This window comes from Ursus maritimus, unplaced genomic scaffold (genome assembly GCF_017311325.1).
Source record: "Ursus maritimus isolate PB19 unplaced genomic scaffold, ASM1731132v1 scaffold_6, whole genome shotgun sequence".
In the NCBI taxonomy this organism is placed as follows: domain Eukaryota; kingdom Metazoa; phylum Chordata; class Mammalia; order Carnivora; family Ursidae; genus Ursus; species Ursus maritimus.
In genome coordinates this window covers 62,628,408-62,654,282 of record NW_024426774.1, presented here as the reverse complement: position 1 = coordinate 62,654,282, position 25,875 = coordinate 62,628,408, and the positions used below count along the sequence as shown (strand labels likewise).

The 25,875-nt window shown below is 42.4% G+C and overlaps 1 long non-coding RNA gene across 1 annotated transcript in view; it reads left to right on the top strand.

Moving 5' to 3' along the window:
• The first annotated feature begins 877 nt into the window (after window positions 1–877).
• Window positions 878–25,875, top strand: part of LOC103671281 — a 49,165-nt gene continuing 24,167 nt past the window's right edge. Inside the window, exons 1-2 of the long non-coding RNA XR_570813.2 lie at window positions 878–1,152; window positions 1,564–1,689. This is a non-coding gene — a long non-coding RNA (uncharacterized LOC103671281). The remainder of the gene's footprint in view (window positions 1,153–1,563; window positions 1,690–25,875) is intronic.

The window sequence follows — 25,875 nt, the reverse complement described above, 5'->3', positions numbered from 1 at the left end:
ATCTACTGAAACAACTCTCACAGTGGGCCTGCTGCTGTTTTAATGAGCCCTGTAATGACTCTGATGCATGCTCGTCTTTGGGAATCCTGCGCTAAGATCACACACACACACACACACACACACACACACACACACACACACACACCCTCTATGCGGGGTGCCTCTTTGGGGAAATAATCTAACAGGTGGAAGGACTAGGGTAGTCAACGACTAGAAAATTTCTGTGGAGGGACAAGTCAATAGAATCTGAGTCATCTGAGTTTGGAAAGAGACCCAATTCCTGGGTTCTGTATCCAACCCGTTCAGTGGACTAGCTTTCTGACAGGTCTTTGAACAACGAGGTTCCCAGTAACAGCCCCCTCTCCCTCAAATGTTTCCCTGGCTGCAGCAATCAAACCGCTGAGCAGGAAACTGGACCTGATGTTTGGTTAACCCTTCATCAGCCGAAGCCCAGAGGCCATCTTTCTCACTGGAGAGATTTTCTCCTCAACTTCTCTCCCTCCCACCGCACTATAAAGGGAAAGGCTCCTAAACCATCTCCCGGTCGAGTTTTTCCCAGTTTCGAGGTTCGTACCATGTCTGTGTGATTGAAACAGCCGGGTCAGAAATCAACAGAGGGGAGAGGTCGTTACAAACTAAACGCGGCTGCATCTCCTTGTGCTTCTCCGTGGTGTCATGAAGACAAATAGCAACAAGAAAAAATTCTCCCAATGACACTCCTTTCTCACCAGCCTCCAAGCATTTCTTAATGAACGACAGCTCAGTCCCCTACGAGCCTGGTGGTCTCCAGTCCGAGCCGAGCCTCACTGGAAATGATCAGAATACAGTCGATGGGGCCAGCTTTCTGAACACTTAGTGCTGGTGTCTTTAAGGTCAGTCCCCGTCCCGGCCCAAGCCCTCCCTCTTACCACTTAATGACAACATCAGACAAACACGTGGCCTTCAGGGCCAGGCAGGACTGGGCCACTGGGCCACCACTTCCTGCTGACTGACAGTTGTGTGTCTTTCCCTCTATCTTTTACAGACATCCATTTTATTATTGTCCACACAGGCTTGATAGACTTTCTCTGTAAACTCTGAATTCTAGACCGGCATCTCCTACCGCCTACCGAGGGGTTTCCCAGCCAATCTGAATGTGAATTTAAGCAAAAGGTAATTCGGATCATCACCTTATTTAAGCCACATCTGTTAGAACCCAGTTGCTCTTTTTGAAGGAAAGACAATCCTGCCTTCCCGTTTCTCTGTTTCTGAAGTTGAGAAGAGTTTTGATTTTGGCAAACAGAATAAGGACCATCCAAAAGTATCCAAACGAGCATCTCTTCAGGGATGAGAATCCCCTGTACTCACCCGAAGCTGATTTTTGTGAGGTCTTTATAGTTGTCAGCATAGTGCTTTGGTCACCAAATGCCCAACACCTTTTTCAGATTCAATATTATTTTCAAATGTAGTTTTAGTCACATAAACATAAAAACCAGAATGGAGATGTAAGAGGTGGAGATATCTGATTTTACAGTAAAATGAGGATTTATTAATCAAATTTGGATTTCTACTCTATTGATACAGATGATAGAAGAAAGAATTGGACTCCTGTTTTTGAATGAAAATATGTATATAAGTCAGCCAATATGGACCCACTCCTGTCATACAAGGGAACAATGAATATGACTTCTCTTCTCCTCTCCCTCTCAGGTGAGCGATGTGCCTTCCACATGCCAGGAGACAACCGTACTAAAGAGTGGGCAGGAGTCAAAACTGTGGAGAGTGATTTCCCACCCTGGCTTGTGGACATCTGCAGGCAGGGAGGGCAGGCAGGGTTGGGGGAGGGATGACGGGAAGGTTAGCAGAGTAGCTGCAAGAGCTCTTAAATCCATATATGCACTGTGCATTGCATATAGATGGATTAAACACTTCTTTTACACAGAGCTCCTATTCTTTCTCAAATATCTATCTACATGTTATTATAGTAAATAAAACATTTATCTATAATCATAGAAAATGAATTGTAATTTTTTTGCCATCCTGTATTTTCTCAACTGCTACCAAGGGATGTGTGAGAAATTTTTTGAGAAAAGCTTTCCTCGTATTGACGAGCAGGGAGAATTGCTAGTCTATAGCACGGCTGAAGGCAGGGCTTCCCAGGTGTGGTCCTACGACTCTGCGGTACTGTTTAAAGATTGCCTGGCCCGATCCCTGATAGTCAGGATTAGAATCCCGCAGGGGAACTGGAAATCCGCTTTTTAAACAAACTTCCTAATGCCAGTTTTTCCCATACATTGGCACTTGAGAACCATGGGTTTAAGGAATTGGAAAATACCTCCACACAATCACGAATCAACTTCAGAAGGTTAAAGCTTTGTGTTTTCAGTTTCACCTGAAGATGGACTCTCTCTTTCCTCTTTAAATCCTTGCATACGGTGCAGAAACTTGCTAGAATATCTATCCATTGTGTCAGATAGTCTATTGACAATTTTAAAGCACAGTATCCCTGCTGGAACTCTGAAACATCAACAACAAAAAATGGCTTTGGATCATCTACAGATGTGGCTTAGTCACATGACTATTTGCCTGCATTGGTGTGCACTGAAATGCCACGTAAATGAAATTACAGTGGGCAAAGGAGCTCAGATCTGAAATCATTAGTAACTCCTGGGGGCATTCACCTGATTTGTGTGTATTTAAATATAATCTTCAATAAAATTAGGAAACCTTTACCACCATCTGTGTTGCCATAGCAAAATGCACGCACAGCAAATATCTGGCCTATGTGTTGACACCCCCTCTCTAGCTGCATGGCAGCTAGACATTTCTAATCAATTCCAGCAGTCCTTCCGCTTGAACCAGGATATTTATGCCTCAAAATCCCCTGCCCCAGGGGACTGTTAGCAGATGGGATGACTAGACGAAGAAATCTATTTGCTGCATCTGGAATGGAGAAGGGCGTAGGCTCTGCAGTCAAGTGGGATTAGAAGGCTCAAACCCCAGTTTTGCCACTTGGAAGCTGTGGGACCCAGAGCAAGATATGTCAGCTATGTAGGCACTCAGGCAGTGTCGTTCTCCTCGTCTGCAAGAGCAGGAGAATAGTCCCATGTCCCAGGATTGTTGCGAAGGCGACAGAAAGAACCTTGTGTTCATCACAAGGAGAAAAGAACCCATCTCGAGGGAAGACTTGGGTTCTATAAAGCAAGCATGGAGGGTTTTATGGCAAAGTGCCTCCCTATTGCAACCCCTTCTCTGGGATTATGGCTTACATGGCCCACATTTATTGAGAGCTTAATAAATTCCAGAAATCAGCCTAAGCACTTTATGAGGGGTATCTAATTTAATCCTCCCAAGAACCCTGTGAAGTCAATGTTCTTATCCCCAATTTATAGGTGAGGCACCTGAGGTGTAAAGAGGTTCAGTAATTGACCAGGGATGGAGTTAGACCCATGCTATTCACAGTAAGCTCCCCACCCCCACCCCAGCAGCAGCAGCAGCCCCACTGAAAATTGGGAGAAATGCAAACTCTCAGGCCCCACCCCTGAGCCCAGAATCTGAAACCCAGGGATGTGGGTGCCTTTTCACAAACTTTTCATTCCTATCTGTATCTCTTCCAATGAACATCCTGGAATTCTGCGTGCATTTTTTTTTTTCTTGTTTATGAGGAAAATTGGTTGGTTTGTGGTATTGTGTTTTTACTTTGTGTCGCAAGTTCCAGTAGAACAAAGGAGAAAACCCATCTCTCTCTGAATTGTGTAGGAACTAGTGTGAAAAGCACCCAAGTCTCTTTCAAATCCCTGCTCTCCTTACTTTATGCAAGTGTGAGTTCCTGCATTTCCCCCTCTGTAGCCTCTTGTCCTCTCCCTGTCCTTCAGTTCAGGTCAATAACTTCTGACCATCAAGGAAGGTTTTGAGCCCTCTCTGCCACATGAATTTGAAAGGGCCTTAGTTGGAGGCCTGTAGCACATGCTGAAAATTACAATAAAAATCTAAATGTGTTAAGAATCCCAGTGCTAAGGACTGCCCAGTGACTCCTTCACTAACTCTTTGTAAAGATCTTAATACGGCTCCCATTGTTATCCCTGTGCAAACGAGAACACTTACCCACCCTTAGCTTTGGGAGGGACCCACCTGCCCAGCACGTGAGCCACGTGGCCAGGATGCAACCCCAGGTCTGTCTGACACCCAAACCCACTCATAGCCACACACTTTATGTGACGGAGGAGGAAAGATTGATGGAAATCTGAGGCCACTGACATCACTCAGGTGGAAAAGCCAGAACCCACTAGAGAGAAACTGGCTGCTGGGAATTAGGGACTTTCCCTGGTGATTTCATCCTGATCTGCTTTTAGCCCCAGCACGTGATCATGAACCCCAGAAAGCTCTCGAGCTTTCTGGCTTGACTGGGTTCCATCCAACAGCTCTTTAGTTTCAGAAGGAGAGACTCCGTGGACCTGTGTTCTTGTGGGGCATCCTTGTGGGGTGCTCCGGAGGCCGCCCACCTCATGGCGCTCTGGTGCTCCAGGGGATGAGGGAGGAACTATCCCCAAACACTGTGTGTCCTTTCCCGGTGACCTCTGGGGTAACGTGCACTGTGGGGGAAGATGAAAGGAGGAAAGGGATTCTTTTTGAGCCAACCTGCGTCTGCCGCTTTCCTGCCGTCTGTCTCACCGATTTGTCGGCTTCTGCCAACACAAGCTGGGAACACATGAATACCCCGTCACAGCACGTTAGAAAAGACACAACAAAACCCAGCCACGTGTTGCTGTGTATCTCTGGAATTCAGCAAGCTTTCCTCTCTCTCTCTCTCTCTCTCTCTCTCTCTCTCTCGTGTTGGCTGCACAGACCTTCCCTAGCTTGCTGTTTGCTTCTCCAGCTCCGACCTCCTTCACTACGGGGTTTTGGTGCCAGTGTTCATTCCAGACTTCCTTTTCCTAACAACCAACATTGGACCTTCCTCCCCAGGCCTCACTCTCGGCCTGCTCTGGGCATGCTTATGAGGTTTGCCCCCAGCGCATGTGCCCCATCTGTGGTAGGGGCTGTCACGGAGTTCTAGCGCCTTGCCAGAGCAGGGAGGGGGTGAGGGGGAGTGGGCATCAAGTGCCTTGTGGAGTGGAAATTTCCCAGCTCCAAGACCTGGGCAGTGGATCTGAAACTTCAGAGGAGCTAAGAATCTACTGGGGGTTTTGTTAAAATGCGGATTCTCAAGTCTCTTCTCCCTGAATTCTGATTCAGTATGTTTGAGGTGAAGCCCAGGAATCTGCATTTTAGTGAGCAGCTGGGTAGTTCGTATGCTTCACTTTGGGGAATAGAGGTTTGCCAATGGTATGGTGGTATCAGACCATATCACATTGTGCCTTTGGTTAGCAGAGGACCCGAGGGTGTGGGGTGGGGGAGGGCCGTGGGGGGAGGGGAGCAGTGGTGCTAAACTGATGCCCAAACTGGGAGCGTCAGACGGCACTGTGGGAGTCAGGGGAACAAGATGGCACATCCTCATACTCTTCCTCCCCTTCTGTCCCTTCCCCACCACTTTCTCTTCCAAAAGAAGTTTCTTTACAGGATCTCTTACAAGGAAACTTTATTATACGTAAGACAGCTGTCAACAAAGCTATGCCAGTTGGGGCTGAGGGGGTCTGGAGGGGTCCAAGCTGACCTCTCTTCTACTTCATCCCCTGAGGAAACACCTAGGGTAGATCCATGGAGACTTTGGGGTTCCTTGAGGATTCATTTGAAAATAGTCTTAATCTAGCCCCCATTTTACAGATGAAGAAGTTGAGACCCAGAGCATTGAAGTGACTCACGTAGGGCCGGCTGGAGACAGAACTGAATGACTGCCTGGCTCCACTCTCAGTCCACTGAGATTTTCCAGACAGCTCATTAGAATACCAGTGTCCGATGTGAAGCCACTAGGAGTTCTGGGGGACAAAGGGGTGAGCTGTGGCCTTATAAATACATTTAGGCAACACTGGATATAACCTAGTTAAGCAGGTTTCTTTATTGCAGGATTTCATAGCCCCCTGAATAGTCTAATGGGAGCTATGAATCTCCAATAAAGGTCATGGAGGCAGAATTTTCCAAACTCATTTAATAACAGACACTTTCTCCTCCTTTGTAACTTATCAGAGTCTCAGCAGACACTATTATAGGGAGTACTGTTTGGGGGATTGCTGTAATATGCTGTCCTTCCCCTGAGACCAGCCAGGGAAGGTCCGTAGTCACTGAAGACTTGAGTCCTCTGAGGGTTATCAATCACATGGACTTACTCCGGACCAGCCACCTCTGACAGCTCATCTGCTGCACCTGGGCTCCAGGTAGACCAAGGGGACCCATTCCACGAGAAGGAAGCCACAGGCCAGAAACATCTGTGGGCTAGCTGACAGAGTGGCTCTCAGCCCTACTCCTGCTGGATGCAGAAATTCAGCTCTTGGAATTGCTTCACCTACAGGACAGCATTGAGGATGTCAAGAAGGCATAATCAGCTCAGGGTCCCGTTGAAGACACCAGGATTGCTATGGGCAAGGATGGAGCCAGGGGCGTGCCATGGAGGAGGCCGTTACCGAGGAGCGCTCCCCAGCCACCTGCTACTGGAGCAGACACATGACCAGGGAAATCAATGGAGCCAAGAGGCTCTGGGGCCTCGGTCAGCAGACAGGCTGGAGCTGACTAGTTAGCTGGTCAAGGGGAAATTATGCAGTTAACTTTGCCTTCTCTGTTCTTTTTTGAAGCTGTGGCTGGGATTTGTGGACCTTTGTAGCCCATCCTTTGAAGGCTACCTAGAAGTGAGCAATGTAGGTTCTGCCTACAGATGAGTCGGAGACTTGATAGTGAGGGGAGGCTAGAAGAGAAGCAGGCAATAAATCAGAACCTGGGAAAATGGAAAGGTTGGTTCAAACCAACAGTGATCAGATCCCTGTCCTATAACCTTAGTTCTGAAGCAGATCACCCAACGTGGGTTCCTAGGGAGGGCATGCACTGAGTGACCATGAAGAAGGGTGCTTCTCATGGCTGGATGTTTGCAGGGTGGGGTGTCCTTCAGGCACTTGGCCTGGGCCCTGTAGCCCAGGTTAACCTGTATGGTGGACGATGCACCAAGCCCACTAAGTTCCCATGTCCTGCCCGGTAATCATGCACTGAAGAAAATTTGGTTCCAGGTCTGATTTTATCTTAATCTTTAATTTTTTGCATGATTGAGAAATAAATACATGTCTGTTATTAGTGAGAGCACCAGAGTATGTGGTTATGAGCAAGGTCTTCAGAAACTGAATTTGAGCCCAGAACTCAGAAGCTCTATGACTTTGGGTAAGTCGTTTACCATGTCCTGTTTTGTAAAATGAGAAAAATAATGATATCTGGCCTCAAGTGGTTGTCCTGAGGATGTAATGAGACAATTTACATAATGCTCTTAACAAAGTCCTGAAAGGTAGTAAGCACTTAGATTTTAGCTATTATTATAATCATTATAATTACCAACCCAGATGATCTGTTAAATTCTTTAGTATATCCCTTTTCAGTCTTCTAGTAATTTAATCATGCATTTATGTTTTTAAATAGGTAAGATCATATTGGACATAAGTAACATTGTGTCCTGCTTTTTTCGATCACTGTTCTGTCCTATGTGCAAAGTTTCTACTGGGTAGAGATAAGGGGACTGGTTTGGGAATAAGTAGTACTGGGTTAGAGTTTAGCTTTACCACTTACAGACCCAGGTGTATGGCTTTGGGGAGGCTACTTAACCCTGCTGAGCCTCAGTTTCTTAGCGGAGTTGGTGTGATCATTGAGTTCCTTCACATGTAGTTATGGTAAGGAAACTGAGTTAGCTACAAGTGTTAATTAAGCTGACCTATGAGCCTGGTCCAGAGCAGTTGGATCTAATGCTTGCGAACTATTCTTCCAGGAATCCCAGGGTTCCAAAGATGCACCCTAGGGACCACCGAGTGGGAGAGGGCTGGGCACCATATCTGTGTCTGCCTGTCTCCATGCTTCAGCACTCCCACTGTCAGCTCTAAGTAGAGCCCCTCACTTCTGTTTTAGGTATCAGAATTTACATGCAATTTTATTTGAAGACAGTCATGGTGCTTAAAAACAAATTTGAGTATTGCTGCTTTAGAGAATGATACCCAAGCAGGGCCCATTCTCGTAGGAATATTCCACATATTATAAGTGTAATACGTTGAGGGAGTTAGATATTGCTGCAATTAATAGCAGCATGCAGAAAGTAGGACTAGAATTGTTTGAAAACGCCCCATATCCTACTAGCCTGTTATTAATGGAGAAGGCTTCTCCGCTATGGACCTATTCATCTGGGCTGAGACATTGTAATCAGTGTAGAGGACTGTTATCATACCTATCATTGTGTTTGCCCTGCATGCCTCTTGACCCACCTCCTTGTGGCAACAAAACCCCTAATTTCACTGGGGAGCCCTTTCCAAGTGCTTTAGGGTGAGCATATGACATAAGGCCGACTAATTAGAATACACAATCCAACCGGCCATAGTAAACGGTTTAGGGGTGACACATGATTAAGCTAGGTCAACCAGAGTGCGCCCTGGGATTTGTATTGGAATTATTGGGACCACTAGCCATAAAGACGAGGTGAATCTAGACCTGCTGGTGACCCACTTTGCTAACACATAGGGAAGACGCACCTTAAGATGAACTGAGACCAAAAATAGGCAGAGCTGAGAAATGGTGTTAGGTTTCTGAGGACATTGTCTAAACCCCTGGATCCAATGATTTCTGGAGTTAGTTCGCCCCTTGAACTTCCCATCTATGCAAATTTCCTTTGTGGTCTAAGTGTGAGATGAGCTTCTATCTGCTACAGCTGAGAGTCACTCGCTGCATGATTCTTGCTGATGGATGTTCTGAGAAGCGCTGTTGGGGAAAGAGAAGAGAGTGGGTCCCTTCATAGGGAAGCAGACAATATGGAGAGTTGCTGCAGAACTGTGGAGGCCGCTTGGAGGCACTGGACACCTGATGGGGGACAGGAGGGGTAGGGCATGAAAGAGGAGGGAGGTGAGCCGAAAACTACTTCCCACTATTACCCTGAGATGTGCATATCTGTCCTTCGAATGCCTCACTCCTGGGCCCTGGAGGTATTTTGCATCCATTTCCTTGCGTATCACCAAAGATCCATCTAACATGGTATCAGAAACACCTTGTAGGGGTCAGTGATTGGGGCTGTGAGCACCAGTGAGGATGGAAAGTAGAGAGTGGGCTGGCTGGAAGGTGCTCTGGTGGTTAGCTGGGGCAGGATGGATGGACGGCATAAGAGCAGTAGAGCCTGGAGGAGTTTGCAGAAGGGAGAACAGGGATGCTCTCCCAGATCAGAGACAGACAACTGCCAGAGGCAGCAGAAGATCCAGTGAAGCCATGTCACAAAATGTCAGAAGTCCCTTTGCATTGTGATCAGTGCCCGTCTTTCAAATCTGGTCAGTTGATTAACTTCTTCTTGTGATAAAATGGTTGGGCAAACCTATAGTCACCAGAATTCAGCACTTAAATGTTACCAGTATTTCTAAAGCTGACATGCCGACATAGTTTGGGTTCTGAGTTGTGCACTCTGTGTATGTTAAAACAATTAAAAATCAGTCCCACCTACCCTATTCCACTCCCCACCTGACCCCCCAAGAGAAACCTAGTTCACACACATCAGCCTCAAATTTCTTTCGCCTACTGCCATTTTACCGTCCCAAGTGAGAGCAATGGTAATCAAGTTCCTGGCAGGAAATGGGTTTCTTCCGTGAATAGCCAGAGTATTCCTGAGTCGCTGTTGCTGGGAGAGGGGCCCGGCTGGGGTATATATCATCTGAATGGTGGGCTGGGCCCCGCAGCTGGTTCTTCACAGAGGCTATCACTTATTTCCATGGTTCCCAGTGGCAGCTTCAATAAGATCTCAGGGAAGGATAACTGGGAATAGAATAAATGTTGCAGCTGAAATAAATGCAAGTAAAAATCTGCACGATCACCGGCCCAGGAGCAGTGTGTGAAAGCGAAGATGCTTTCCGTTAATAGACTGGCCGGTTTAGGAGGGTGATCCCATTGTTGGAAATTGCCTATTGTCACAGTCCTGATACGGTAACGACTTTTTTCTTCCCTCTGAAGCTGGATAAATCAGAGACCAAAAATATCCTTAACATTAATCATTCTATTCCAGCATTTGACAGCCTCTGTCTCAAACTCAATTAGTCACTGGCACAAGGAAAGCCGAGATCATCACAGATTCACATGTGTTTAATGGATAAAGCACGACTGGGGAGAGATTTCTTCTGTTTAATCTCTGCTGTTCGATGTTCGTTAGTAGATCACATGGCTATTAAAATATATAGGACAGTAGAAGTTTCTTTTGGGCAGGGTTAAGCAGATGTGTTCTATTTAAAAAGATTCAATGAATTGTATCCCAGAGAGACATAAAGGAGACAGAGCAAATGAAAGAGTCACAGGAGAATATAAAGGGCATTTAATCAAAAAGCTTGTCTCATTGCTTGGATGAGGACCCCTTCTACCAGGAAGCTCATTTCTGAACCCAGGAATCTGAGCACTAGTACAAAACCGGACCTCTAGGATACCAAAATCTGATTCAGGCCCCTCTGGAGAAAGTGCTAGACAAGAAACATGGTTTCACTGGTACTAGAAAATTTGAACTGCCTGGATCATTCCTATGAATCCTGTTTAGTGATTCTCTAGGCCATGATGTCTCCACTTCCCGTGTCCTATTTCTTGGAGTAATAGTGATGTTCATGGTTTTATTATACCAAACAGGGTTTATTGGTGGTTTCTTAATGCTGTACTGCTGATTGGTTCTAGGCTGGAGACATGAATACAAATCAAGTCTGGGAATCGGTTGTAGACAGTACCTTTCTTTTTAACAATTCAGAATATTTACCTAAAGCCTTGTTATTGCTTTGCTTGTCTGGGTCAGCATTGTCTGTTTTTGCTCTCTCTTTTTTTCTTTTTAAGTTTATTTATTTATTTTGAGTAATCTCTATACCCAACGAGGGGCTCAAACTCACAACACCGAGATCAAGAGTTGCATGTTCTTCCGACTGAGCCAGCCAGGCACCTGCTTTGTTTTTAAGTTTGAAATCAAAGAGACTATGTTTAGGCATAGACGAAGGTAATGCTATATAAAAAGAGGTTTTGGGGGCACCTGGGTGGCTCAGGCTGTTGAGCGTCCAACTCTTAATTTTGGCTCAGGTTATGATCTCAGGGCTGTGAGATGGAGCCCTGCATCAGGGTCTGCACTGGGCATGGAGCCTGCTTAAGATTCTCTCCTTCCCTCTCCCTGTGCCTGCTAACCCCACCCTCACCCTCTGTCAATTAAAAAAAAAAAGAGAGAGAGAGAGATTCTTAGGATCATAACAATCTTCCTTATAGGTTTATGAGGTTGTTCTGAGGAGTCTCAATGTCCTGATGGTGGGCAGGTGCAGGAATCACTCCATATTAATATGGAAATACTGAGACCAATGGGGTTGACCTGTTAATGCCAGATTCTCGATTGTCTGAATCTCAGGCCTGACTCCTGGCCAGCTAATATTGTCCAGCTAAGTAACTGGAAGTGGATTCGATTTTGCAAGGTCAAGGCTAGGTCTGTGAGTTCCTATCAGAGCCATAGGGGACCCCAGGAACCCAAAGGACAGACCAAGACAAAGTCTGTGGCTGAAATCTTGATGATGGAAGATGTTTAAACATCATGTTTACAGGGGTTCAACACAGGGATAAAATTCCGAGGTCAGAGCCAAAAGTCCAGATTTAGGAAAAGATGGATCCAAGCATGGCAAGCTGGAAATGCTCAGGATCTGGGACTCTTGTCTGAAACTGCAGCTGGGGGGGCATGGGCGGTACGGCTTACCGAAGGACCAGGGCTGACTCTCCTGGAGACTCAAGTCCTTGGCAGGTCCCTTCTTTTACAAGATTTTATGTGCCTACCCAAACTCAGGGAGGCTTGCCATTTGAAATCTAACCAGTTAAGGTACAAAAAGAAGATAAGAAAATCAGGGACTAAAGTTGTTACCTTTCTTCTTGGTTCTTATGAGTATTTTAGATTTGGCAAGATGGAAAAAAAGACAAGTAAATCACTTGGCTATATCAAATTGACTTTCTGTTTGAGTCCTTTCAGTCATGTATTTATTTTAGCCAAGGTTATTTGTTCATTGTTTTCTCTAAAAGTACCCATAAAGATTCCTGTACATGAAGAACTGGGGCACTAGCTTAGATGCACGGTCCACTTGAGCTGCCATTTTATTGGCTAATAGGGGCCTGAGGGACATCCACAGTGTGACATCTCTTCCTTCCCGCACACCCATCTTAGTGTTGCCAGTCTTTTAGAGATCTGAATTTCAGTAGTTCATCCATGGGGGGAGGGGGTGTAAAATGTTCCTCCACCCTGCTAGGGTCTCCATTTGGGACTGACAACCAGGAGAAAAGCATATGAATTTTATTTTTATGTGTGTGGGAACTATAGCAAGAAAAATGAAGATCCAAAGAAATGGTTATATACTAGATTGAACAAAGAGTGACAATTATGGAAGGTTACTAAAATATGTGGGGAGACCAAAGGAAAATATGGGTTATTTTAACAAAGGTCGGTTTTTACAGATTTCTCTTGGCCTTGACTCCCTGTCCCTGGTGATGAGAATGTTTCTTCCTCTGGTATAGATGGGGCACCTTTCACATGGGAATTTTATCACCTGTTTTCAGGAAGAAAAAGGAAGGTCGGGTGTCTTTCTTGTACCTACTGTTTCTCAAGTGCCTTTAACTCAAAATAATCAATGTGCCAAAGTGGCATATTTTGGCGTAGCATGTTCTGAACTCCTTGATATCCAAATTAAAAAAAAAAAAAATTTCCTGCTAGTTCTGTTTTGGAGGTACCAACCTTATTACTCTTTGCAAGAACCAAGGATTTCCTTCTTTTGTACTAAAACAACTAGAAAAGCCCCCAGAAGGTGACATAGAGCTTGATGCATAGACCCCCATCCCATGTAAGTGTTGGAGGGAGAGGGAAGCCAATGAAATCAGGAGCTTGTGAACTTTGAGGTTAAACAGGATGCTCTTGGAGTGTCCAGTAGTTCAAAGCAAATCTCAGTTCTTTGGAAGATAGAGTGACAAACCTGTCCCTGTTTTCCTGGAAGCTTCCTGCTCTTTGCACTGAAATTTCCACATGCTGGGGAACTCCTCAGTCCCAGAAAAACTGAAACAGTTGGTCACTCTATTGGAAGACCACAGTGTTGGCCCATCTCAGACATCCTATGCGTCTCTAGATCCTTTCTCTTCCATGTTCCTAAGTTGGTTTGGAAGCTGGTGCTTACCCATATGTTACTGGTTAACCTCCTAAGAGTCTTGGCTTGAAATTTCTGAGTGAAGTTGGGTAACACCTCTTCCTGGGCTCCGTCGCTCCTGCAAAAAGACTTGTCTTGGTCACTGCTGCAAGCCTGATGCCTCTTTATGGACTCAACAGCTCGTGTAATTCACAAACTTGTGTGCGTGAAGCTGAAAAATGAATAGTTGTTGTTCTTTCTGGCTTGTGGCATTTGAAGCAATGTATGGCTATCTTTTCTTCTAAAAATTGGGGATAATAATCATACTAACACCATAAAACTGTTTGAGAATTAAATAAGTTAACACAGGAAAAGTGCTTAGAACGGGGACCAGCACAGAGTACATACTAAATAAATAAAAGGAAAAAAAGAAAAAGTTACATAATACTATAGAAATACAGGTTCTTGGTAGAATTGTCCTTGTCATCCAGTTTGCCAGTTCCCATGGCTGAGGGCTTTCAGGCTGTGGAGCAAACATACTGAAGATTAATATGAAAGTCGTTCAGAATTGGTGAGGGTTTGCCCAAGGAAACCTAACCTGGGAGTCAGGTGGCCTAGTTCCCCTACCACTTACCTGAAACTGTAGCCTCATATCCTTAGGAAGCCTGTGAATTGTGTCCATAAATCAGCAGACCATCAAAACTACAAATTTGTGCAGTGGCCCGTGGGTGAGGCTTAGACCACCAGAGGGAGCCAAAGGAGCAAATCCCTGAAAACCCAACTCAAACCTGATTGGGTGCCTAGGAAACTAAGTGTTCACCTAACCAGAAGTCCAGAAGATCATGCAACTGAACTTGAGAGTTAACTCAGTTGTGAGAATGAAGGGAGTTAGAGCCAGATGTTGATCTTTTCTCCAGGCAGAGAGCAGAGGGTTAGTAGTGAGGGGATGGGGGCCGCGCGGCCCATCTCTTACCTGGAAAAGCCAGGGTGCCCAATCCCAGGAGTTTACCAAAGCTCACAGCCTTGGGGAAAGAATGTCACCATAATAGGCAGGGCTTGTGGTAGGTTTTAGGAGCTGGAGAATAAAGGTCTTGGAACTTAGCACCTGAGATGAGAGCAGGTAAGGGCATGTCAGTCAGATTCAAGGTGATTGTTGGTTGGGCTGGGTGTTACATGTTTGCACATTCCCCCATGCATTAAAGGGGCTAGATTCCCCAGAGAAGCAGTTCAGGGCTTCCCTTCCAGAAGCAAAACAGGAATACATTCAAGTAATAACTGATGATGTTTCTAGCTCCAAGGGTATCAGGTAGCCAGGCTGGTCCCAGGAACTCTGGGCTAAGGGCAGCAAGACCAAACCTGGTAATACCTATATGGGTAGGACTGGGGTTCCTAATCCACTGCCAGGCTTGAAGCAGGGGTTGGTTCTTCCCAACCTGAGGCTGGTGAGATCTTTGCTCACCTTCCTTCTTTTCTCAGAAGTTAAATTCAAATTTCTAAGCTCACGTTTCCCAGTGTTAGAGGCCTTTCCCATCTCATTTACTGGCTTCTTTGCTTGCCAGTATCCTAGAATAAGTCTTCCTACAATATGGGCCATGTTCTACCCCCCCCACCGCCTCCCCCCATTCCCCACCCCATGGCAAAAGTAGCCATCTGGGAGACAGAACATATGGGCTGAAAATAAGGTAATAAGTGGATGAGTTCTATTCTTTCCAAAAGCATTGAAAGTGAATGGTTAAATTTCATTGACTGTGGAATATTTGCAAATAGCCTTTCCAAGGGGAAATTTTTTAAAAAACCCAAACAACTCTTGAATGTGAGGATTATCCAGGAAGATGGTGCTATTGGGAAGGGATTGTCAAAAGGAGGCATTGAGACTTTTCTGTTGTAGGCTGGAAACTGATCATGAGATTATATTTCTGGAGAATGATTTTCTAAATGTTTTTTAAATGGCAATGTGACAGCATCATTCAATCATCTGTAATTTCAAAGTTTCATCATTTTGAAAGGCAGTACTCAGTTCTAACATACAACAGTCTCATGTGTCTATATCAAAATGTTCTAATTTCTTTATGACACCTTATATGTAGAACCTAAATGATTGTTTAAATTGTAGAAAAATCAATGAATATTTTAGGTGAATGTTTAACATGAAGTTCTTCTTATTTATCTGTGTTTGAAAACAAATTCTCCCTACATGCTTTTCACTCTGTGTTTATTTTCTGGGCTGTCTGCCCTTTGTAGGCAGAAGGTAATTGAAAATTGTAATGGGGTGCCATCTACTGGGGAAATAGAACAATAGAGTAAAAAAAGATTTGATGGGGGTCTCATTTGCAGAGGAATGAATACTTACAAAAAGAGAACTTGATGAATATGTAATAGCAAATGTGGAAAGAGATGGAAAGTACATTTAGCTTACTCTGGAAAATTCTAATTTGAACTCTAATGGGCTTCCTTTAATAAGATATGGTGTTTTACATTAGGTCAAACATTAGTTGTCAGAAGAAACCCTCAGTCTATACTTAAAATCCTGAAACTGTCAAAGAGCTGAGACCTCTGCTATCACCCTCAGGTTACAGATGGGAAGCAGGGGCTCAGAGAGGAGAAGGGATACTCCGTGCTTCCCAGCTAGGAAACGGCAGAGCTCCTTGTCCTCCCAGCACCCAGATGGTCCACACTTAGATGAGTGGCCATTTGGCTCAACATTATGACTGAAGAGACATCCAGAAGTTATCCAGGGGGCAAACCATCGACTCTCTTACTGGCTGGACAGACTATCAGAAAGTCTCATGATGAGAGTTGTCCTTTGAGTGGAAACTGGTGCTTCTTCATTTGCTCTATGTCTCCACAAACACCTTCACACAGGATTTTTCTGATTAGCTGTTATTTCCCCGCTTATTTAGTAAGTAACCGGCAGAGTTGCTGATTTAGATCTAATTTTAACCAAGAGAGGGTGATGGGGAGTGAGAGCCTTCTGAAAGTGACCCTGGCATTCCAGAGGCAGTGAGAGCCCAGGAGGAAAGCTGACTCTCATAAGGCATAGGCTCTGGGCTCCAGAGTTCCGAGAGAAGCAGGTCCTTGGAGGGAAAGTCGTGCACGAGGGACCGGGAACTCTCAAAACCCCGGAGGTGACTGTGCAAATGGAAATACACCCAATGACGAGTAATTAACTGGGTTAGGTTAGAACATATGAAATTGCCAATATTTGGGTTTTCCATTTTAAACTTGTTTCCTAAAAAAAGGAGACTAGACGGAGATTCTAAAAACTTCAAAGTAGTGCGCTTGGTGTGATTCTGAGTGAAAGGCTAAAGATTACTTTAAACCCCTGGGAAAGGAAGCCCCTGCTCCAAGAACCCTGCAAGGGTTGTTAACACAGTAATTTAGGAAATACTAGGGTGCTGCTCTGTGCCTGTTGCTTGGAGGACACCCTGATAAACAGAGCCCTCCCCTCAAAGGAGTCATGAGCAGCAGGGGAGACAGGCCCACAGAGGATAGCAACACTGTAGCGACACCAGCTAATGCAAGTTCCGCAGCACAGTGTTGGGGGGTCCCTGGGGGGCACACAAACCAGCCTAGAGGCAGAGGAACAGAGAAGTATCCTGGGGCAATGCATTCCTTTTCCTGTCATTAAAAAGGTTTTTTGAATGAAATTTCTGTTAAATTTTTAGGTGAACTATATGACTATATCGCATTGCCTTTTTAAAAAGCCATAAATGGACAAATACTGGCAATTTCATATGTTCTAACCTAACCCAATGTCTTAGAAGTCCAAGAGCAGGACAAACAAGTGTTAATATGGAAAGGGCAGGAGTTCTCTGTGCTACGTCTCCCCCTCGCAGGCTTTTCTCCCCAGGGCTGCCTCCTTCAACTCCTGGAGCTGCTTTTAGCTATTTGTGGCTACTTTTTGCCACCTACTATGTTTTGCTGTCATTTCTTGCCTTTCCATTTTAACGCTCTGCACTGAATTTCTATTATAAAGACAGGGCTGTCGCCGTCTTATGCCTCTAGGACCATACACACCTGCATTCCCTCACAAGTCTTACACTGCTCTGTTACAATTTCTGGTGAAATCGCTATGTTGGCGTTGTTAGTGTCAGGGGGTGGGGAGGAGCCTGTTCCCTGCTCCTAATGTCTTCTTCCAAGGGGTGGGATTTCCCCTACACATTCTGTGTTCTTTCTTGCCCTTTATTCCATTATTACTCACTTCTCTCTAGGGGAGGAGGAGCAGTCTGGGTGGTAGATTAAGTTCAGCCTTTTGTCCTTCTGCCCGCTGGAAGCTCTTTGTTGCCAAGGAGCAAGCTTTCCCTGGAGCACTGCCCTGCCTGGGTGGGAAAAATCTGCCTAATTCTGGGGTTCAAAGCCCATTTGGCTCTCAAAACTAAACTACATTGGCCAAATAAACCTTTATTATGAAGAAAAACAAAGTGATATTTTGTCCTTCGTCTGAATTCCTTACTTTTACTTATCAAATTATTTAAAACCTGGGTGGGGAAGGAGAGAACGATTTATGAGGTTGCTTGGAAGGACCCTACAATTAAATTATAATTATGTACCTCTAAATTTATCCTTGTTTTCCTGTAGAACCCTCTCTTTTCTCTAGAGCTGTTGATTGGCTCTATTTATTTATCTGCTTAGCTCATCCCTAAAGGACTGAAGGCTGAAGATTCTCTATCAAGTCATCTCTTCCAGTCATCTCAGCACATCCACCCTCCTCCATGCCCTTCTGACCTTTGGACTTTCCCTAACTTACAGAATACTCCTCCCCCTGTTCCTTTCCACCCCGTAGCTGTTGGTTCTCCACTCCCTGGGCCTGAAGCTCGGCTGTCACCCAGAGGCTCTCCTTACCAGCATCCTGGGCATTTTGCTTGCTTGTCTCTGGTGTTGAATCCCAATTTTTTTAGATGACATGACTTTCTCTTTCTTGGTCTACATTCTACCCTCACACTTAACTAATGATTTTGCTGAGTAAGGAATTCTGTGTTGGATAGATTTTCCCTTAGAATTTGAAGGCACTGTTCCATTGTCTTCCAGAATCCTAGAGTTACGAAATTTCACAGGGATGGATACTTGGTAGGTCCTTTCAATTTAGAAACATATTTCTTTGTGTTTGGGGAAATTTTATTGCATTCTTTCTTTTTTTTAATATTTATTTATTTATTTGAGAGAGCGGAGGCGTGGGGCAGAGGCAGAGGGAGAGAGAGAATCTCAAGCAGACTCCATGCTGAGTGTGGAGCCTGATATGGGGCTCAAGCTCATGACCCTGAGATCATGACCTGAGTCAAAACCAAGAGTCAGATGCTTAATCAACTGCACCACCCAGGCACTCCTGCCTTATTTCTTTTATAATATTCTCCTCTCTGTTTTCTCTGAACTTGTTGTCTACCCACCTATCCATGGAACTTCTGTTATTTTGATGTTTGACCATCTGGATTGATGCTCCAATTTTCTTGTCTTCTTTCTTATTTCCCATCTCTTTGCCATTTTGTTTTACTTCTGGGAGATTCCTAGACTTTACCTTTTAATATAGAGCATTGTATTCAATTTTCCTGTTTTTAGTTGACCATCTCACTCCTCCCTCTTCTGTGTCTTCGATCCCTTGAGTCCAGAGCCTGAGTCCTGAGCCCAGAGTCTGAGACCTGCCACTTCTGTAGAAAGGAAACCACTTGTTGTTCCCATCAGAAGAAAAAAAATTATAAGTATGCAAGGTGATGGATGTTAGCTAGACTTATTATTATTTTGCAATGTATAAAACTATGGACTCACTGTGTTGTGCACCTAAAACTAACAGAATGTTACATGTCATACCTCAATTTTTTTAGATTAAAAATAAAAAAATAAAAAGAGGAAACCATCTGTCTCTCTCCAGCTAAGGCAGAAGAGTGGGGGTAGGGGTGGACTTTGTAGCCTAGCTTCATGGGTTTAGGAGGGGATTTAATTCCCTCTCATATAAACTTTCAACCAGCACTCCAATTTTCAGCCTTATTCCATACCCTGGTCTTCAGGATTAATTGAGGCTTCCAATTTCTTCAGAAGTAATGATGCCTCCAATTTGTGAGCCTTTCTGGAGCTCTGTGGAGTGTACATATCCCATCCTGTCTTTTCCTACGGGCTTGGTTTTCAGCTTTCCTGAGTCTGCTAGGTCAAGACGATGCACATGCATCTACTTTCCAACATCTAAAATTGTGTTGACATCTCCCCTTTGCTGTGCTTTCTTCTCCCATACAATTTGTCCATGTGGGATTATGTCTTTTTAAAAAATTCTTTTATCACCATTTTATTGGGATTTTGGGGAGAGATAAATGAGTGTGTTTAATACTACATATTTAAATAGAACTCTCTTCCTCCTTCCCTCGCTCTATCACTTTTTAGTTACAACTTTATTAAGATACATTCACATATCCTACAACTCATCCATTTACAGTTATTTTTAGTATATTCACAGAATTGTGCAACCATCACCACAACCAATTTTTGAATGTTTTTGTCAACCCCCAAAGAAACTTGTACCCATTGGCAATCACTGCTCATTTTTCCCCAATCCCTCCAGACCCAGACAACCACGAATCTACTTTCTGTGTCTATGGATTTGCCTAATCTAGGCATTTCATATCATGGAATCAGACAACAAGTGGTCTTTTGTGACTGGCTTCTTTTGCTTAGCATAAAGTTTTCAAGATTCATCCATGTTGTAGCAGGTATCAGAATTGTATTTCTTTTTATAAATGAATAATATTCCATTATAATATTGGAATGGGATAATCCATTATCCAATAATATCAATATTATCCATCTGGATATATCACATTTTATCCATTCATTCATTGATGGACATTTGGGTGGTTTCCATTATTTGGCTATTAAGGATAATGCACCTATAAATATTAATGTTCATGTTTGTGTATGGATCTATGCTTTCATTTCTCTTGAGTATTTACCTATGACTGGAATTGCTGGGTAATTATATTTCACCTTTTGAGAAACTGCCAGACTCTTTTCCAAAGTGTCTGTACTATTTTGCATCCCTAGCAGTGGTGCCTGAGGGTTCAAGTACTGCATTCTCACCCACACTTGCTATTACCTATCTTTTTTATTTTGGCCATCCTGGTGGATGTGAAGTGATATCTCATTGTGGTTTTCATTTGCATTTTCCTGGTGGATAATCTTATTGAGAATCTTTTCATGTGCTTGTTGGCCATTTGTATGTCTTCTTTGGAGAAATGTCTATTCAAACACTTAATCCATTTTTAAATTGGGTTACTTGTTTTTTTATTATTGAGGTATGTGTGTGTGTATGTGCGTGTGTGAACATGTGTAAAATGCATTCTAGTCCTTTATCCATCATATAATTTGCAAATATTTTCTTCCATTCTATGTGTTGTCTTTTCACTTTCTTGGTGGTGTCCTTTTGCAATACAAAATATGTCCAGTTTACCTATTTTTTCTTCAGTTATTTGTGCTTTTGCTGTGATAGGATGAGTTATGAAGTAGTCCCTTCTCTCCTGTTCTTTGGAAGAATCTGTAATGAGTTGGAATTATTCTTGTTTTTTTTTTTTCTTTTAATGTTTTTATTTAAATTCCAGTTAGTTAACATACAGTGTAATATTGGTTTCAGGTATACAATATAGTGATTCAACACTTCCGTACAACACCCAGTGCTCATCACAAGTGCACTCTTCAGTCCCCATCATCTATTTCACCCATCCTCCCATCCCCCTCCCCTCTGGTAGCCATCAGTTTGTTCTCTATAGTTAAGAGTCTGTTTCTTGATTTGCCTCTCTCTGTCTCTTTTTTCTCCCATTGATTGTTTTGTTTCTTCCGTTCCACATATGAGTGAAATGATATGGTATTTGTCTTTCTCTGACTGACTTATTTGGCTTAGCATTATACTCTCTAGCTCCATCCATGTCATTGCAAATGGCAAGATTTCATTCTTTTTTATGGCTGAGTAAATTGCATCATATATATATGATAAAATATACCATATATATACATATTCATATATATACATATTCATATATATATATATGAATGAATGAAGAAGATGTGATATATATCACATTCATTCATATGTCAATGGACACTGGGCTATTCCCATAATTAGTCTATTATAGATAAGGCTGCTATAAACATTGGCAGTGCCATGTATCCCTTTGAACATTAGGGTGCATGTATCCCTTTGAATTGGTATTTTTGTATTCTTTGGATAAATACCTGGTAGTGCAATTGCTGGATTGTGGAGTAGTTCTATTTTTAACTTTTTGAGGAAAGTCCATACTGTTTTCCAAGTATCAATACCTGTTATTTCTTATGTTGTTGGTTTTAGCCATTCTGACAGAGGTGAAGGGATATCTCATTGTAGTTTTGAGTTCTGTTTATTTCCCTGTTGATAAATGATGTTGAGCACCTTTTCATGGGTATTTTGGCCATCTCTATGTCTTCTTTGGAAAAATATCTATTCATGTCTTCTACCCATTTTTAATTGGATTATTCATTTTTTGAGTGTTGAATTTTATGTTCTTTATATACTGTGGATACTACTCCTTTATCAGATATGTCATTTGCAAATATTTTCTCCCATTCTGTAGTTTGCCTTTTAGTTTTGTTTTTTGTTTCCCTTGCTATGCAGAAGCATTTTGTTTTGAAGAAGTCCCAATGATTTATTTTTGCTTTTGTTTCCCTTGCCTTAGGAGACATATCTAGAAAGAAGTTGCTACGATTGATGTCAGAATGGTTACTGCCTGTGTTCTTCTCTAGGATTTTTATTGTTTCATCATTCATTGATGGACATTTGGGTGGTTTCCATTATTTGGCTATTAAGGATAATGCACCTATAAATATTAATGTTCATGTTTGTGTATGGATCTATGCTTTCATTTCTCTTGAGTATTTACCTATGACTGGAATTGCTGGGTAATTATATTTCACCTTTTGAGAAACTGCCAGACTCTTTTCCAAAGTGTCTGTACTATTTTGCATCCCTAGCAGTGGTGCCTGAGGGTTCAAGTACTGCATTCTCACCCACACTTGCTATTACCTATCTTTTTTATTTTGGCCATCCTGGTGGATGTGAAGTGATATCTCATTGTGGTTTTCATTTGCATTTTCCTGGTGGATAATCTTATTGAGAATCTTTTCATGTGCTTGTTGGCCATTTGTATGTCTTCTTTGGAGAAATGTCTATTCAAACACTTAATCCATTTTTAAATTGGGTTACTTGTTTTTTTATTATTGAGGTATGTGTGTGTGTATGTGCGTGTGTGAACATGTGTAAAATGCATTCTAGTCCTTTATCCATCATATAATTTGCAAATATTTTCTTCCATTCTATGTGTTGTCTTTTCACTTTCTTGGTGGTGTCCTTTTGCAATACAAAATATGTCCAGTTTACCTATTTTTTCTTCAGTTATTTGTGCTTTTGCTGTGATAGGATGAGTTATGAAGTAGTCCCTTCTCTCCTGTTCTTTGGAAGAATCTGTAATGAGTTGGAATTATTCTTGTTTTTTTTTTTTCTTTTAATGTTTTTATTTAAATTCCAGTTAGTTAACATACAGTGTAATATTGGTTTCAGGTATACAATATAGTGATTCAACACTTCCGTACAACACCCAGTGCTCATCACAAGTGCACTCTTCAGTCCCCATCATCTATTTCACCCATCCTCCCATCCCCCTCCCCTCTGGTAGCCATCAGTTTGTTCTCTATAGTTAAGAGTCTGTTTCTTGATTTGCCTCTCTCTGTCTCTTTTTTCTCCCATTGATTGTTTTGTTTCTTCCGTTCCACATATGAGTGAAATGATATGGTATTTGTCTTTCTCTGACTGACTTATTTAGCTTAGCATTATACTCTCTAGCTCCATCCATGTCATTGCAAATGGCAAGATTTCATTCTTTTTTATGGCTGAGTAAATTGCATCATATATATATGATAAAAATATACCATATATATACATATTCATATATATACATATTCATATATATATATATGAATGAATGAAGAAGATGTGATATATATCACATTCATTCATATGTCAATGGACACTGGGCTATTCCCATAATTAGTCTATTATAGATAAGGCTGCTATAAACATTGGCAGTGCCATGTATCCCTTTGAACATTAGGGTGCATGTATCCCTTTGAATTGGTATTTTTGTATTCTTTGGATAAATACCTGGTAGTGCAATTGCTGGATTGTGGAGTAGTTCTATTTTTAACTTTTTGAGGAAAGTCCATACTGTTTTCCAAGTAACTGCATCAGTTTGCATTCCCACCAACAGTGTAAGAGGGTTCCTTTTTCCTCTGCATCTTCATCAATACCTGTTATTTCTTATGTTGTTGGTTTTAGCCATTCTGACAGAGGTGAAGGGATATCTCATTGTAGTTTTGAGTTCTGTTTATTTCCCTGTTGATAAATGATGTTGAGCACCTTTTCATGGGTATTTTGGCCATCTCTATGTCTTCTTTGGAAAAATATCTATTCATGTCTTCTACCCATTTTTAATTGGATTATTCATTTTTTGAGTGTTGAATTTTATGTTCTTTATATACTGTGGATACTACTCCTTTATCAGATATGTCATTTGCAAATATTTTCTCCCATTCTGTAGTTTGCCTTTTAGTTTTGTTTTTTGTTTCCCTTGCTATGCAGAAGCATTTTGTTTTGAAGAAGTCCCAATGATTTATTTTTGCTTTTGTTTCCCTTGCCTTAGGAGACATATCTAGAAAGAAGTTGCTACGATTGATGTCAGAATGGTTACTGCCTGTGTTCTTCTCTAGGATTTTTATTGTTTCAGATCTCACATTTAGGTCCTTAATCAATTTTGAATTTATTTTTGTGTATGGTGTAAGAAAGTGGTCCAGTTTCATTCTTTCACAACAGCACCATTTGTTGAAGAGACTTTTTCCCCATTGGATATTCTTTCCTGTTTCACTGAAGATTAATTGACCATATATTGTGGGTTCATTTCTGGCTTTTTATTCTGTTTTATTGAGCTATGTGTCTATTTTTGTGCCAGTATCATATGTTTTGATCACTTCTTCTTTAATTGTTTTGATAGAACTCATCAGTGAAAATGTGCTGGCTTGTACTTTTCTTTGTGGGTAGTTTTAAAATTATTAATTTAATCTCCTTATTATTAGTCTATTCAGATTTTCTGTTTCTCTTTGAGTCAATTTCAGTAGTTTGCATCTTTCTAGAAAATTTTCCATTTCATCTCCTTCCATTGATGTGTTTATATGTGTCTTAGACACCAGGAGTAGAAAAATCATAGGTTAAGGCAATATATATGGTTGTGTGTCTGGGCTTCAGTCTGCTGTATGAGATCGTGTAGATTGTAGTCACTTGAGCTATCCTTCTCTAAGTTGTGTGGTATACAAGTTGTGGGCAAACATGGTGGTGATCTTAAATAGCAGAAGCGTTAAATGTACCATCTTTGGAGACAGACCATCTTGGTTTGAATCCTGTTTCCACCACTTTCCAGAGGCTTTGGGCAAAGTACTTAATCCTCTGAAATTTAGTTTTCTTTTATATAAATAATAGTACTTTCTTTAGGGTTTATTATCTGTGAGGATTCAATGACACAATGCATGTAAAATGCTTAAAATAGTTCATGAGTCAATAAATGTTATTTCTTATTTGCTATCTTTATAACCTTCACTAGATGCTTTATGAGGTTAGAAATGGCCTTTTTTTTTTTTCTTTTTAGGTAGACTCTATTCCCAGAATGGAGCCCAACAGGGGGTCCAAACTCATCACCCTAAGATCAAGATCTGAGCTGAGATCAAGAGTTAGACACTCAATCGACTGAGCCACCCAGACACCCCAACTTCTTTCTTTTTTATTGCTGAAATTTTAGTACTTATTAAGATGCCTGGTCCGTAGTAGGAGGTCAAAATTATTTGTTTAATGTTTTCATGTCAAAGAACTAGATTTGAGGGGCACCTGGGTGGCTCGCTGGGGCGCCTGGGTGGCTCAGTCAATAAGCATCTGCCTTTGGCTCAGGGCGTGATCCCAGGGTCCTGGGATGGAGCCCCACATCGGGCTCCCTGCTCTGCTCGAGCCTGTTTCTTCCTCTCCCACTCCCCCTGCTTGTTTTCCCTCTCTCACTGGCTGTCTCTCTCTCTCTCTCTGTCAAATAAATAAAAAATCTTGAAAAAAAAAAACACAACTAGATTTGAGGGCAAAACAGCTTGTTTGGGTATTGATTAGAGTACTGATTGATAATGAATGTCAACTGGAAGAGACCAGAGGTGTGATGAAGCTAGTTTGGCCCTTGTTGGGCTTCACAGAGTTTAAATGGCTTGAATAAAGTTATGGCGCCTATACCTATAACATTTGCACTTGACATAGTTATGTAGGAGAACAAAGTTTGCATATGCATGTATTTGTGTGTATATATTCCTGTTCTTGGGTCCTAAAATAACAACTGCATAAGCAAACAACAGAAATATGTGATCAGCAACAACATAAAAAAATTCTAGGGGTTCTTGTCAGTAACAAACTCATTATGAATAAACAGTTCAGAAGCAATAGCAATCTGAAGCTACATTCATTATGTGTGGAACAAGGGAGGGGATAGGCACACACACACACACACACACACACACACAGATGTATTGTGGCTTCACCCTGATTTTCAGCTTTTGGGGG